Here is a 17,044-nt window from a genome sequence, read left to right as displayed (position 1 = left end):
ACTTGCTCTACTCCATATCAAACTTATTAAAGTATAATAACTAAATCACTGTGGTATTGGTGCAAAAATGGGCAAATATTCAAGAAGAAGCAAATAGGGAGCCCAGGAACAGACCATAAACATACAGAGCACTTGATAATTTATGAAAATGTCCCTTTAAAGCAAAACAATTTCTATAAATCAATAATAAGATATGCAACCCAGTTGTAAACAAAAAAAGGGCAAGAGGCTTTAACACACAATTTACAAACAAAAATATACACACAGCCAGTAAATACATGAGAAGTTTTCCAACCTCAATAGTAAACAGAGAAATAAAAATTAAAACCTTAATATACAATTCCAGTTTTGGGGTTAAGTAAATTAAGCACACTCCACTCTATCTCCCTCAATGAATACAGCTATAAAAGGTTGATAGACTATGTGGAACAGCAAGACACATAAAATTAAATATCAGAGGAGGATTGCAGAAGAAGACCAAAATTACAAGTGCTACTGAATTGTCAGTGAGTTTGACATTTTGTTCTTCCAGTATTCCCTGACTTGAACTCAAAGCAATGACAGCCCCAAAAATGGGCACCTGTTGAGAATCTCTCTGGTTCTGGCTCAAGGAGCTGGAAAAGGAACTCCTAATGCTCAGAGACAGAGCACAGCAATGTTCTGTTTTGGTTTTTTTCTCTTTTATCTCAACCATTGTTTGGTATTTCAGCCCCCAAGCACTACCATGGTGATAGTGTTGGTGTCAGTGACTGGTAAAGAGAATTCATAGGAAACAAAATTTGATAATAGGTAACTTCCTGTCCAGTTGGTGAAGCTGGGGTTCCAAGAAAATGGAGCCAAACCCCATTGTGTATTTTCTCTCTCTGTCCTCCCTCGATCAATCACTTGGCCCTAGATGTGAACACAGTTGTGAAATTACCCAGTGGAGGGGGATTGTTAGTTAAACCCCAGACTCCTAGCCAGAAGACCAAAAACAGTACTTGACTACCAATAGCAAAAGTAGTAGCAATGTAGTAAAATGTGTGGCAACATTGCAAGAAGGATGGGAGGAATTGGGAATATATGGTCATAAATTCTTATACTATATGTGAAGCAGTATATTATTGGAAGGTAGGTTGTGATTAAAGATAAAAGATACATATAACTACTATATATATAGTTATATATAATATAGTTATATATGTATATATACTGATATATATAAAACTAATATGACAATAGTTATATATTGATAGTTATATATGTATATATATATATAACTATATATACTGCTATGTAAATAACTAATAATGTGACAATAGTGGAGATAAATAAAACATGAAAAATATTCAATTAACCAAAAATAGGCAGAAAAACAGGTAAGTTAAAGAACAGAATAGAAAAAACTAGCAAGATGGTAGGTTTTCATCTGATTATATCAATAATTAGATTAAATGTAAAAGATCTAACCACCAACTGAAAGAAAGTTTGGATCGAAAGCAAGACTCACCTACATGCTGTCTACTAAAAACTCACATTAAATACAAAGACACAGATAGGTTAAAAGTAAAAAGAGAGAATAAGATATACCATGCAAAACTAATCTAAAGGGAGCTGGTATTTCTATACTAGTAAAAGGCAAGGTAGACGTGAGAACAAAGAATGTTATCAGGGATAAAGTGGTTTATTTCATATACATAATGGGGCTAGTTCACCAAAAAGACATAAAAATCCGAAATGTGTATGCATCTAACAACAGAGCTTCAAAATTCATGATAGAATTAAAAGCAGAAATAGGCAATGTAGAAGTATAGTTGTAGATTTTATCATTCTAGCTCAGTGATTCATAAAACAAGTAGATAGAAAATCAGATAGTATATAAAGACCTAAACAAGACTATGAACCAACTTGACCTAATTAATATTTACAGGATACCGCATCCAGCAGCATCAGAGTATACAATCTTAAAAACTGTACATTAAACAATCACCAAATAGTCCATATACTAGGCCTTTAAAAAGGCTTAACAGATTTTAAATGATTAATATAAAAGATGTTCTCTGATCATAATGAAATTAAACTAGAAATGAATAACAGTAAAATATCTGGGAAAATCCCCAAATATTTGGAAATTAAATAGCACAGTTCTAATTAATTCAAGGGTCAGAGGAAGGCAAATGGAAATTAGAAAATACTAATTTTATTTCTTGAGCTGGGTTATGGTTACATGGAGTTTCTCTTTATGAAAACTCATAAGCTGTACATTTTGTTTTGTGCACTTTTCTGTATGTGTGTTATATTTCTCAATAAAATGAAATAAAAAATGGACAGGGCTTTCCTGGTGGCACAGTGGTTGAGAGTCCGCCTGCCGATGCAGGGGACACGGGTTCGTGCCCCAGTCTGGGAAGATCCCACATGCCGCGGAGCGGCTGGGCCCATGAGCCATGACCGCTGAGCCTGTGTGTCCAGAGCCTGTGCTCTGCAACGGGAGAGTCCACAACAGTGAGAGGCCCGAGTACCGCAAAAAAACCCAAAAAGGACAAATTCCTAGAAAAATATTATTTAGCAAAACAAAGTCAGGAAGAAATAAAAAGGGAAGTTGGAGCAAGACTGAAAGCTATAGTGGGCAGCCTCGTTGGGTAAATTCCCAAACCCCCTCAGAATCCAAGTAAATAAGATAGCAAAGAAAAAAATCCACAGACAAAAGCTAAATACAACAAACTAAATGACTTGTTATCACCACAGACTCCAAAATATAAGTAGATGCAGCAAAATAGCTACAGCAAGACAAGTGTGGTATTAGTGAAATGCCCAACAAAAAACAAAGGTAAAGCAAAAAGACTTCTAAGAATCCCAGAAACTAAATTGTTAGCATGTATTCACTTCTAAAGCAGTGTCTCTACTCCACAGAGAAAGCTCAGCTGACTTATCTGAGAGGAGCAGACAAATCTATAGTAGAGCTAATGGGTAAGAGCCAGAGGAACACAAAATTAAATTCAGGTGGTGGTGGAGTGATATGGGTTGTAAGAACTTTTGAAATTAGCCAAGTGAAGCTCTCTTCTAGGACAAAGCCCTACAAACAGGAGAGCTTACTCAGAGAATCTAAATTGAGCAAGACAGAGACAAAATGGCTAAGAAAAGGGACATTACAGATAAAAACGGGGAAGGAGAGGAGACACATCTCAGAAAGGTCATACTTTTGAACACCTCAGAATAACCACAGGAGAGGAAGCCGGAGAGAGCCGTGAAGCTAGGAGTGTCTCCTTGCCCACACTTCCCTACTGAGTACAGGGAAATCATCTTGCTTATACTTGAACAACAGAAAAAGATGACGGCCAAATCCTGAACAGAGCTATGTAACAAAGTTATGTAAAAGTCTCCCTTTTAAGAAGACTAGAAAATTATCAAATCAAGGCCTTTATTAAGTGGTAACAATTTATTGTGTTATAAGATCATATGACACGAGAGAATGATGATGTGTTGTGTGGAGCTTATTAGCATCCACTGTTCTCAGGTTTTGGCAAAAAAAAAAATACTAATATAACTACCATAATATACATAAAACTTAGAGAGGTAGAATTTTTGCTTGGTGATTTCTCATAGTTAAAACGCATCACTGGGTCCGTAAAATATCTTAAAACTTAAAGAAACTTTTCATGATAGTAGAGAAGATAGAAGATGTTTGCACAGTGATGGATGACAGCATAAACCTAGATATATTAAATTCAGGAACGTGCATCACTGATGACAGTAATTATTTCAAGCAGAGGAAAAGTGATCTGAGCCACTACAGAAAACAATAGCAATAGCTTCTGGCCATTATACAGATTTACAACTCTACACACACTCATTAGTTTCGGCTTTTCTGTTCTTTCTTCAAACACCTATGGTGAGTATAATGAAATTGGACTAAACAGCCAAAAGAAATAGGCACACACTTGTAGGGGCAGTTATAGGCAGAGTTCAGGTTTTGATTGAATATGAAGCCTTTGACTATGCTTCCAGCCATGCCTTATTGAACTTCCATTTTTCCAGGCTCAACTTCTGAAATTTTCAGCTTACTTTTTGCTTTCCTCTTAAATTTTGTTGGTTGGTGCATCTTTATTAAAAAAAGGTATTCCTGGGCTTCCCTGGTGGCGCAGTGGTTGGGAGTCCGCCTGCCGATGCAGGGGACGCGGGTTCGTGCCCCGGTCCGGGAAGATCCCACATGCCGCGGAGCCACTGGGCCCGTGAGCCATGGCCGCCGAGCCTGCGCGTCCGGAGCCTGTGCTCCGCAACGGGAGAGGCCACAGCAGTGAGAGGCCCGCGTACCGCAAAAAAAAAAAAAAAAAAAAAAAAAAAGGTATTCCTTTTTGTTAATTGCACGAATATGAGTCTATCTGGTGTGACTGCAGCACTTATGTAACTGCCAAAGACAGTCTTGTCAAAATAGATGTTTGAGATAATTATATAAACTTAGATATCAAAAATATATTTAAAATATTTAATATGCTAATAAAAGCATAGCATTAGCAGTAACATTTTCAACTGAGAACAGATGATATCTGTTTTATATCTGATATAAAAAAGATTAAATCCAGTGATAAAAATTCTGAAATAATGACTCACTGTTAAGGTTTTGATAAGGTATTAAGTTACTCTTTGTAACTTTTTTTTACTGTTTTACTTTTTCCAATTCCAATTTTCCTTTGATATATTAAAATAAAAACTTTTTATTTCAAATAAAAAAACAGAAAAGCAAAATCTTTTGGCTTGGACTACTGAAGTAGCCTATTTAATCTCCTCACCTCCGTTTCTGCCTCTGCTCTACACTTGACCACCATCTATTCTGTTACCAATATAAGGTATCTTCCTGTCATATTTATTATCCCTCCCTCCAAAATCGCATCAAAATAATAGCAAATGGGTAAAAAAAAAAAATTTAGTCCGTAACAGTTTTGTGGATTGGATTTGGGAATATCAGAAAACCAAAGGATCAAGATGATTTCTGCAAGATGAAAAGAAGGGACTATTGAGAGATAAGCCAGGGTTGTAGGTAATTCTCAGATACAGAGAAAGATGGATTCATCGAAAAAGCTATTCCTGATCCAGTCATCAGGTATGGAGGGCAAGTTAGGCAACTGGAACATTGTACTCAGGAAGAGCTAGGGCTCCTGGGTTGGGGGCCAGGTGTTAATGCATAGTCAGTCTACCTGCTTGGTTCATACTTGCACAAAGTAAAATCTGCCAGTGGATAATCTTAACACATATTTGTTAAACAAATTAATAAACAAATGCAGAAATATTACTTCTATTATATACTAGCCATAAGGAAAATCACTGACCTGAATTGCAATCCTGGAAGCACTCAGCTCCAGACCCACCGTTAGAGAAATTTCAACTCCATTCACTCCTTAAATGAGACTGGAAAAATCAGGAGAAAATCCTCATCAACAACCTTTTCCGAGGCTTCATATTATCTCAGCCCCCAATATCAATTCACTATTGCTCCTACCTTCCACTCCCCCGCCTCAGCCATTACCGCTGTAGTAGTTTATGACTCCTCTCCAGTTGCTCCTAATTGTTCATTGTTGTAGGTGCTACCATCCTTCTCCAGCTCATGCCCTGGGAACCATAGCTCCTTCCACTCCAACCAGAGAAATTTCTCTCAATGTGACACTGATTTCAGTCACCTTAGGCAATTGGATTTCTAAGTGATGAAACTCTTTTTTCCACCCCAAGTAGCTATATTCTTTTAGGAAGTTATGTCACATGCCTCAAGAACCAGGCTTGAGCTGTGTAGAGTACTTTGCCCTGGTCTTGGCCAAACTTTATTACCCGAGACCCTTAATCCTGATATTTGCACACATGATCATCAGTTTTAGTCTTTCCTTCACTGTTTCTTCAAACTGCCTAGTGAATCTTATGCACAGAGAATTCCAGTGACCTGCTAAAATGACGCAGATTTCCTGAAATGAACGGTCCCTCTAAGGTAAATTAAATAGTTATCATTACCATTGTCTACTCAAGGTGTTTGGAAGTCTTCCATTTGAGTAACCTGCTAACTATATTATTTTCTCAATGACTAGAACTATTTTAGTATCTGATAGAAGAAGTTTTCACATATTGAGGCATAGGGAAGTTATTCTGGCTTATACATGATATAACTTAAAATTTATGCTTATTAGAACAGCCTGTTTTGTGGCTTATTAAACATGCATTGTACATCTTCTTTAACCATTAAATAAAACAATGCATTTAAAAATCAAAATGGAGTAACTGTGGTTCAGGCATTCAAAATGGATCTAGGTGGCCATTGTGGATGTGATTTCAGACATATTCCTGTATCACTGAGAATCTGAATTTTCTGAACTACATCATACTCAAGGACACCACCAGCCATTCTCAAAATAATATCTGCTAGTATAGCTGCCAGCTGCAACATTATGGTCTCAAGTTCTCCCCTAGGAACTACATAACCATTTCAAATCCCGACCAATCCTTGCTTAACATGCAGTCTTAATTCTTGCCAGATCCAATCTTAATTCTTGACACACAATTTATGTAATTTTGTGGGTTTTGCCTTTATAAGACTCCCCCATTTTTTAGTCTGGTGGAACACAATTCAGGTGCTTCTTGAATCTGTGTCTCCAGGGCTACAGTCCTCAGTTTGGCTCAAATAAAACTCTTTTCTATTCCTATTACAGATTGGTTTATTGATTATTTTCATCAACATATCAATTACTTCTTTACTCTTGAAAAACAATTATATATTATGAATGTAATTAGTCTGGCTTATTCACTTGAAGATATTGGTTCCCTTTCTTTTTAGTCATACCATGTTATTTTGACCTCAGATCTCCCATTGCCTTCCTTTATCTCACTTATCTAATTTTTTTCACCATGTTCCAAAGGTTAACATTTGTCAAGCCAAACTGATCGTGGCCGATAATTCTCAATGGTTTAACATTGGTCAGTCAAAACAGGAACTTTTATAACTTAAAAACTTGCAAGAATAACTGTGAGAGAAACTTGAGCCAAAAAATAAGAGTTGATGCTGTGAATTTTGTGTTTCTTGATTTTTTATTCCGCTGCTAGAGACTTTTTCATCTTTTTGTTTTTCCCTTCCATGCATATCAGAATCTCTGCACCCTCCACCACATTGATGCTAACAACGTAGTTTGTATTTTTCTTTGTGTTCATATAACAATTTACACACACTTACATGTATACGCATACAGGTTTTGTTTAAAAACAAAATAGGCTCATACACATATTTTTGTGCATCTTGTTTTTTGCATTCAAGAATCCTTTATGAAAATCCTTTAGGTTAGCTGACAGAGCTCTAAGTCATTCATTTTAATGGTACAGTGTATAGTTGCACTGTGATTTAGTTAGCCCTTCTTCTGTTGATGGGCATCTGCTTTGTTTCCAGTTTTTCATCATTAGAAACAATGCTGCCATAAATATCCTTGTACTAGTGTCTTTCATATGGGTACCTTTATTTCTGTGAGAATCAACTCCTAGGAGAGGAATTGCTGGGTCTATAGGTATAGGTATTTCTAATTTTAATAGACGTTGCCAGATTGCTTTCCAACACTTTGCTTCTCTGCCAACTATACACAAAAAGTACTGCTCTAAAGGTTTTCCTTCCTTCAAAGTACAAAATTTTAAATTTCTATCTCATTAAACTTCAGATGTTCAATATTTTTAAAGGATGAATTGTTACTGATATTGCTTTTCATTAAACACGGTTTAATATAAAATTTATGGATCCAAGTACTATAGTTTCTCTTAATTTTCTAACCTTATCTGCATTAGCAATTTTGCCATCAAATTTAGAAAAGCAAAGGGGACTGCACGGATGCTCTTTCCTACTACTTTCCTGGGCACTCAATATCCTTAAAATTCAGTCTACTGCCAAAGTTACTCTAATGGTTTAAAATCTTGCCTTGCAGGATTCAAGTAAAGAATTAGCTCCCCTCCTTACCTCTATGCTAAAAATGGTTTTCCTGTTGATTAGGGATCTTATTTAAACTGAAATTAAGGAGAATGGAAATAAGATGAGGCCACATAATAACATCTCAGTCACAATGTATTCTCAATATAAGGGATTCTAATTGGCAGAAGTTTTTCACTGTTGCCTGTACCCAAAGGCAAACTATTTTAAGACAGTCTTTCTTGCTTAATACCCGGGTATCATTTTTGAAGTGTCAAATGACCATTAAGTACTGGTTAACTATAATTATAGACCAGATTCAAAGAGAATACAGATTTGTTTCACTGATATATCTGTAGAAAAAGAGTAGCTCAGAACTATCATACTCTCACAAATTATCTTAAAATGTTTTATTTAAACTAAAAAATATATATGTATTTATGTAATAGGTCAAGTTTCCATAACTGCACAATAAAGATATCATCTCTGTCAGTATTCTACATTACTTATAATTCTCGAGTTTTTTTTTTAAAGAAACAACTGAGGAAATTCATATTTTAGTACCTAGTATGTCCACAACCCCTACTGTTTTATAATCTCACTTAATGTTCTTTTTTTTTAAATGCCAGTGGAATCTGGGAATGAGACCACTTGAAACTTTGATCAGCAATCTGTGCCTCACTATTAACTGAGCTTCAGTAACATGGCACAGAATATTAGAACCAAAAGTTAGACCAGGATGACCCCAAGAAGTCATGTACCCTCGTTCTACACCAGAAGAAATGAGGTCCACAAACATTAAGGTGCTGAGATGACCTGGTTAGTTGTTTATGGTACCAAGACTAGAATACATGCTTATTGATATTTTGTCCTAGTGTTCTTCATTGCACAATGTAATATGATTAAATATGAAGAGGTTAAAGTTAGGTAAAGCTCTAGACTGTGAAATATAGAACAGAGGTGACTTAGAAGGAGAACTGATAGGATCAAATTAGTTGGTTCCCTTAGGAAAATTACTGGCAAAGAGGTGGAAGGGTGATGGAAAGAGGTATTGATAACAAATTTCCTAAGTGACAGCTTTGTCCAGGGCCAATGCTGCAGACATATAGCATTTTAAATCAGCATTAAACCTACTATAAAGACTCTCACAAGTAAAAATAGTATGGATGGCGGTCTTTCAAGGTTACATCCTTTCATCTACTCTCTATGGCTGTTTTACAACAGTCAAGAGGATTCTGTACAGTGCTTTATTTCAGCTTTGCTCTCATTAAGGACTCATAAACTTAATTACTTAATATTCCTTAAGAAACACAGCTTGAAATAATTACTTCATTAGAGAAATTTAGCAGTGTTCAGACTCTTGAATAGATTCTTGCTCTAGAGTTGCTGAAGGTTTTATTTGTCCTTTCATTTTGAATGCAAACTTTTTAATCTTCACATCGCCTGTATAATTGCATTTCAAATACCATTTAAGGAGAAATTTTTTAAAATCCTGCAGTAAGTCATTTTGAAGGATGTTCCTTATTAGCATAAACCACAGCTTAAAAAGTTCTAGAGATGTGAACTATTGGTAACTACTATGAGCTATATGGCATATGGTAAAAATAAAGAAAAAAATTGGTTTTAAATAAATGGTTTTAAGCATAGCATTTCATTTATAATGGATTGATATATTTAATGAAATTTGTGGAATAAGTAAAATACTACATCATGTTACTCTACTGCTGAAAAATCTTCAGTATTACTTACAACCTACAGGAGAAAGTCTGAATTATTTGGCCAAGCTTACCCTCCAGTATTTTTCCTTAAACAAAACCTCCACTCTAGCCAGAGGGCTCTACTGAAACTCCACTGCTCCTTAAGGCTCTCGCTGCTCAGGCTACTCTCAATATGCCCTCTGCAGCTCCATCCTGTGTGCTCCCTGCTGTTTTGCTTTATTCCTATCCCTTCCAGATGAAAATCCTGCCCCTCCCATGATCAGCTCAAGGTATTGCCTCCTCCCTCTGAGTCTTTCTACCACCTATTGCTCTTGATATTGCTCAGGATTTAAAAAATAGGAACCTGTACACTTGCCTTTTCTGTTGTATGAGTTTTATGACTCTCAGTCATAAGCACTTGAAGGTAGAGACTGTCTTATACTTGATGTCTGAGAGTAGACTCTCAAATACTCATCAGTTTGAAATTTATTTCATTATCAAACAATCCTATAATATGGAAGTAAATAATTTCCATGTACAGCAGGTATGAGTTTAAATATTGATCACTGCTTATATTGTACTATTAATAAAAATAAACAAGGAATTTTAAATGATCTATATAATATGATCACAATTTTGTCCATATATAAAGATTACATTTCACTTCATGAGAAATATTGGAGATATGTATATATAATGTTAAAAGAGATATATTTGGGTGGTAGAGTTGTTATAAAGATGAAATATGCATACAGGTACCTTGAAAACAATAAATCACTATACAAACTTACAGAGTTTTTGACACTTTTTTCTTGGAGCTATTCTGTCTTTTCAGTGATGATATTAGATGTATTCTGTATACTCTTCTAAACTTGTCACTTCTGTTTCCTCTGTTTTTTTTTTTTTTTTTTTTTTTTTTTGCATTTAGCTCTTTGGGGAGAATTGGGCTTTCTGAAATCCTGGTGAGCCTAAGGCTGTGATGCTGCTCAAGTATGTCTGAGCCCTGATTCAGCTTTCTTCCTTAGGATGAGGATGTAGCCTGGATGTAGAGTTTGGGTCAAGGACCAGCAGAACCAAAGACTGTAAACAATTTCTTTAACCAGAAGAACATGAATAGTTTGAGCAAGCTCTTTCTGAATAATGATATGAGCTCCAAGAATAAAATAATGGTAACAAAAGAAATTGAGCTTTTTGGAATCTTAGACCACATTTTGCAGATTTGCTGGCAGATAAGCTTCTCTTGTTATTGACTTAGGGGTAAAGAAAGTAGAATTAGGTTATATATGCTAAAAAGTTATCACATAGAATAAGATTCAAAATACCTAACTCTGGTCAAATTTGAGTTCACTGATGAGATTGATACCCTAATGGCTATCTTTAGACGTCCCAGCCTTCATCTATAGAAACAAGGCTTCCTTGATAGTACACATATCTACTAGTCAAATGGTATCTATTATGTCTGCAAAACTGTTTGCTGATTGCTAAAAATATCAATGAAGGGTATGATGAAACTTTCTTAATTGCTTTTGTGCTAGACAATACACTTAGATTTTCAATATGAAATCCCATAAAACACTATGAAATTAAGAATATACCTATCTAGGATCATCAAAAATTATTCCGAAAGGGGAGCAGAAATGGGGAAACTCAAAGAAGCTGACAGGGTATTTAATGCTAGATATCATTAAAAACAAACAAACAAACACACAAACAAAAGCATGTGATTTCAGTCACTTAACGCAAGGTTGATTTTTTTCCTCCGGTCACAGTCCAATGAGGGTTGATAGGGAGGTTTTGTTCTTCACAAATTTAAGCATCCAGGCTCTAGGGGCAAAGAGAAAGAAAGCTCATAGAGAAGGCACACCTGCCCTTTATGCTTTGGTCTGCTCACTTAACATTGGTTAAGCTGATTCAATGACCTGAAATATACTTAACCTAGGAAGAGGAAACCGACTGGTGAACATTAACTAGTCTCTGCTGTACCCATCATCCATTCTAATGAATTTTTTTCAATTCAAAATAATTTGATAGCAAAATGATGGTAAGCAAAATACTAATTTGAAAATTTTTCTCTGAGGAAAATAATAAGAAAAACGTAGGCAGTTGTGGAGATAATTTTGGTTTGGAGCATTTTGGTTTTCATTATCTGATGATTTACAGTGAAACTGTAGTGAATTTTATTTGATGTTGTAAGAGGAATGATTACATGTTAGAGGTGCTCTGAAAAGGATGAACTTTAGAATTTTAGGAAAAGGCTAAATGTAAATGTTATTCAATAAAGAACAGCTGACACATATTATAATGAGAGCAGATAAATGGATTAGATGATCAAACGTTAACAGCCAACATTTTAATAACTGTCTCCCCTAATGTATCTCAAAAGCACTCTATTAGCAAACATGACAGTCCAATTATTTCCATGGTGCTCAGTATTTCATGGTGGCCTATTGCCAATGGTAGAATATGGGGTGGGAAGTGTGTCAAAGAAGTGATTTTAAAAGCTAAAATATTGCTAGTGCTGAAAATTCAGGGTTTATGTGAGGCTAACCGTCTTGACCCTGTTTAAACTCATCAGATAAGTAAATACATCGGCACCTACTTAAGTAATAACTCTTTTAATATTCTGTGGAAAAAAATGTAGGTAAGTCAATTTTGCTACAAAAAACATGTCAGTAAAATTTTATGTCACAAAAAAAGGAAACATTTGTTTTACCTGAAGATAAAACAATTCAAAAATACATTGATAATCCCTTATACATTGATCTGGTCTATACTGCTAAATCTAGAGTATAAAAAATTTAACCTTTCAAAACAGGAAAGAAATATAGGAAAATGGAATAAACTACAAAAATGTGTCATCTTGGATTGTATAGAAGTTTTATTTCTTTCCTGCTATTTTGTAACTCATAAGGAAAACATAAATAGGAAAATATAATGTTACTCTTGGAAAAGTTTGAATGAGGGAAAAGATTAGAACCATACCTAACAGAGTGCCTGATCTACAGTAGGAATTTAAGAAAGGTATACTGAATGACTAAATGAATGAACAAATAATAAGAATTGAAAGAGAACTGAACTTGAAGTCTGAAGAATTAGGCTCAGGCTATGCTACCACCAGCTAGCCACACAAGAGCATATAATAATAGCTATAACTTATTGAATGCTTACTAAGGAGTTCTTACAAACACATGCATTACATCATAATCCTATAAGGCAGGTACTACAGCTATGCTCATTTTACCAAGTAAACTGAGGCACAGAGGAGTTAAATAACTTGATGATGAAGACAGACATGGGATCTAAATTCAAGCAGTCTGCCTCCTGAACTTTCATTTTACCCACTGCATTATATTTCCCTTCTATATGATCTTGGGAATTCCTCATCACTTTCCGAGTTACAGCTTCATCATCCATGAAGCTAAATAGGTTATACCATCTAACATGGATTTGGAATTATATGTGTAATTAGTACTCTAAACCAGAGTTGGCAAAAGTTCCCTGTAAAGGGTTAGATAATAATAAATATTTTAGGTTTTTCAGGCCATACAGTCTCTGTCACAACTCTTCAACTCTATCATTGTAGCACAAAAGCAATAGATAATACATAAACAAATGAGCACTCTGTCCCAACAAAACTTTATTTACAAAAATAGGCTGTAGTTAGTCTCATGTCTAAAGTATCATATGTAATAAAAGAATAGTAAGGCAAGATTTAGCAAGAACCTAGCGTTGTGCTAGGAGAGATCTTGACATCTCAGATATTTAAGTCTTCTGCCTTTAGAACTATGTCATTTAGTCATATAACTATCTGTCCCTCTGATGGTTTCTAGGAAGAGAGACTATACAGATTCAAACACCAAACTCATCTGTCAGTTTTTGTAAATACAAGATAAGAACACATTTGCAAATATGATGTATTTCAAAAAGGTGTAGTCTGGTTTCCAAATCATGGTTAGATTCTCAGGCTAGGTCTCAGAAGCTTATCAGACACAAGTTATAGCCAAAACAATACCCATAGGCAATAATACCCTCAAACACATGCAAACACTCGTGTGCACACATACAGAAGGAAAACTCTTACACATAACACATTTTAGTTACAACCTTTGCTAAATAGAATTTAGTGAACTATTATTTCTACTAAATACACATTCCACAGTAAACAGAAAACATATTTGCACCAAGAATGTTGTATGTTATTTCCACCCTGCTGTACTGAATCAAGGATCTGTGGGGGAAATTTGGTTTAATATCTCTAATCTGTTTTTTCTGTATCAATGTCATAATTCAAAATAACTTTTATATTTCATTCAGCAAATAGTCTGAAACTCTGCTCTGTGCCTAGCACTAGGCTACAATTTCTGGGAGATAGGAATTAATCAACTTTGTCTCTATCCGTAAGATGCTTACACTACATACATACACCCACATGTTCATAGCAGCACTATTTACAATAGCCAAGACATGGAAACAACCTAAATGTCCATCGACAGATGAATGGATAAAGATGTGGTATATATATATATATATATGTGTGTGTATATATATATACACAGACACACATATACACATATATATACACACATATATACATATATATATATACACACACATACACACAATGGAATCTTAGCCATAAAAAAAGAATGAAATAATGACATTTGTAGCAACATGGATGGACCTAGAGATTATCATACTAAGTGAAGTAAGTCAGAAAGAGAAAGACAAATACCATATGATATCATTTACATGTGGAATCTAAAATATGACACAAGTGAACTTATCTATGAAACAGAAACAGACTCACAGATATAGAGAACAGACTTGTGGTTGCCAAGGGGGAGTGGGAAGGTTGGGGAAGGATGGATTGGGAGTTTGAGACTGGCAGATGCTACTTATTATACATAGAATGTATAAATAAAAGAATCCTAAAGTCCTACTGTATAGCACAGGGAACTATATTCAATATCCTGTAATAAACCATAATGGAAAAGAATATGAAAAAGTATATATATATATATATATATATATATATATATATATGAAATTGAATCACTTTGTTGTACAGCAGAAATTAACACAATATTGTAAATCAACTATACTTCAATAAACTAAATTTTAAAAAATCAATGAAGGGACTTTCCTGGTGGTCCAGTGGTTAAGAATCCAACCGGCAATACAGGGGACGCGGGTTCAATCCCTCTTCAGGGAACTAAGATCCCACATGCTGCGGGACAACTAAAGCCTGTGCGCCACAACTAGAGAGCCCGTGCACCACAACTAGAGAGCCCGTGCACCACAACTAACGAGCCTGCGTGCTCTGGAACCCACGTGCCACAACTGCAATGAAGAGCCCATGTGCGCAACGAAAGATCCCGCATGCCACAACTAAGACCCGATGCAGCCAAAAACATAAATAAATAAATAAATAAATATTTTTAAAAATCAAGGAAAAGGAAAACTTCAAAAACAGGAAAAAAAGTTTATACTTAATTTTGATATGGCATTCCCAAAGAAAAGTGTTTATTAATGATACATTTTTGGAATAATAATGCTGGCATTAAATAACAATGAGAGTTAAAGCTTTTTTTAATTATTATTTTCAAAAAAAGAAAAGAAAGAAATACATCTAATAAACTAATGAAGGACATAATATGAAATCAACTAAAACATTCAATTAATCCAAAAGAATGCAGAATAGAAAACAGGGAACAAAAACATCTGGGACAAATAGAAAACAAATAGCAAGATGATAAATGTAAATATAAAATATGAACCCAAAAATATCAATAATTACATGAAATGTAAATGGTCTAAACATCCTAATTAGAAGGCATGATTTGCCAAATTTGGGGGGTGGGGGGGTGGGGGGGTGGGTAAGGGAAACCCAGAGCTAATTCCTTGCTGTTTACAATAAAAATCACCTTAAATATAAAAATACATAAGGGTAAAGTAAAATAATGGAAAAAGGTCATGCAAATCCTGAACAAAAAACCAAAAACCTAAATATCAAGTAGATTTTAGAGCAAAAAAATATTACTAGAGATAAACACAGTCATTTCATAAGGATAAAGCAGCCAATTCATCAAAAGGATATAATAATCATAAAAGTTTATACACCTAATATTGTAAATTTGAAATTGAGTTTCAAAGTACATGAAGTAAAAACTGATAGAACTAAAAGGAGAAACAGACAAATGCACAATTATGGTTAATCTCAACATTACTCACAATAATTGCTAAAACAGCCAGAAAGATCAGTAAAAATATACAAGCAACAGTATCAAACAATTTGATCTAATTGAGATTCATAGACCACTCCACACAAAAACAGCAAAATATATATACTCGTTTTAAGTATATATAAACCTTTTACAAGGTAGATAATATTCTGGGACACAAAACAAGTTTCAATTTTAAAAGGAATAAAATCATATAAGGAATGTGTGACCACAATGAGACTACATTAAAAATCGATAACAGAAGTAAACTTGGAAAATCCCCAAATATTTGGAAACTAAATTACATACTTCTAAATAATCCACAGATCAAACAGAAAGTCAAAAGGTAAATTATAAAGTATTTCTAACTAAATGAAAATGTATAAACAACATAACAAAATTTGTGGATGCAGCTAAGGCAAGTACTTTACAGGGAGTTTTATAGCAATGAACACCTATACTAGAAAAGAAGGATTTCACATAAATGACTTTAAGAAACTAGAAAAACAAGAGCAAATGAAACTGAAAGTAGAAGAAAGGGAATAGTAAAGTTCCGAGTGGAAATCAATGCAACAGAAAAATAGAGAAACTGATGAAACTAAAAGCTAGTTCTTTGAGAACATCAATAAAATTCATAAACTTCTAGCCAGACTGAAAAGAAAAAAAGAGAAAATACAAATAAACAAAACCAAAAATGAGAGTGGTGACGTCACTACAAATTCTACATGTATTAAAAAGGGTAGTAAGTTTCTATTACGAATAAGATGATGACAATAAATTTGACAACTTAATGAAACAAACAAATTCCTTGAAAGAAACAAACAAAAGCTTACTTAACAAAAAGAAACTTTGAATAGCCATGTATCTATTAGGGAAATTAATTTTGTTAGAAATCTTATCACAAAGAAAATTCCAAGCTTCACTGGAAAATGCTACCAAAGCTTTAAGGGAAAAATATCATTTATACACAAACTTCTAGATAATAAAAGATAAATACTTCTCAACTCATTTTATGAAGCCAGCATTCCCTGACATCAAATCAGAAAAAGAAAACTACAAATCAGTATCCCTCATACACATATATACAGGGCTTTGCTGATGACACAGTGGTTAAGAATCCACCTGCCAATGCAGGGGACACGGGTTTGAGCCCTGGTCTGGGAAGATCCCACATGCCACGGAGCAACTAAGCCCTTGCGCCACAACTACTAAGACTGCACTCTAGAGCC

This window comes from Phocoena sinus, chromosome 12 (assembly GCF_008692025.1).
Source record: "Phocoena sinus isolate mPhoSin1 chromosome 12, mPhoSin1.pri, whole genome shotgun sequence".
In the NCBI taxonomy this organism is placed as follows: domain Eukaryota; kingdom Metazoa; phylum Chordata; class Mammalia; order Artiodactyla; family Phocoenidae; genus Phocoena; species Phocoena sinus.
Note: the sequence above shows the minus strand (reverse complement) of the source record.